Consider the following 712-nt stretch of genomic DNA (forward strand, 5'->3'; position numbering starts at 1 on the left):
AAGGATGCTAAGACCCTTTCATAGATGTGAGGGCCAAGAAGCCATGGACAATGCGTCTGCATTCTTCATCTTTGTCAACTCTTTGTAGAACATAGGTTTAAAATGTTTCAACTTTTTGGTGTACTAGGATTTGAACTCAGGACCTTATGTTCAATTCAACATGCTTGCTTGGCTGGCACTGTACCATTTGCACCATACTCACAGCCTAGATTTTTGCTGGTTTTGGAGATCAAGCCTTTGTAGACTTTTCTATCAGAGCCGGCTTCTTTTATTCTCCACATCTCAGCTTTCTGAGGAGCTAGAATTACAGGCATGAGCTATTGGTGCCTGTCTATTTTTTATCTATTTTAAGTGTTTTGGGTTGGTTGGTTGGTTGGTTGGTTTGTTGCCTTGCTTTTATAGCTGTGAGTTTAATCCTCCTGCAGGGGTTGTTGTTTGCTCTTGATGTGTAGCTCAAGCTGGCCTCACATCCAACCCCAGTACTGGGGCAGTAGAGTCTTGTCTTTTCTCCTGCATCACATTGGGCTGTGATTCTTCTATGTCTCTAGTGTAGTTGGATGAGAGGCACACATCTCATCCAGCCTGTATGTTGAGATGAGACTCATTTTTTGCTGACTGGCCTCAAACGTCAAACCATCCACCACAACCAGCCGTGATTATTATTTCCTTGCTTTTATTAGATTTTTTTTAAAAGCATCCTATATTTGCTGTT

Source organism: Dipodomys ordii, unplaced genomic scaffold, assembly GCF_000151885.1.
Source record: "Dipodomys ordii isolate 6190 unplaced genomic scaffold, Dord_2.0 Scaffold101, whole genome shotgun sequence".
Lineage (NCBI taxonomy): Eukaryota > Metazoa > Chordata > Mammalia > Rodentia > Heteromyidae > Dipodomys > Dipodomys ordii.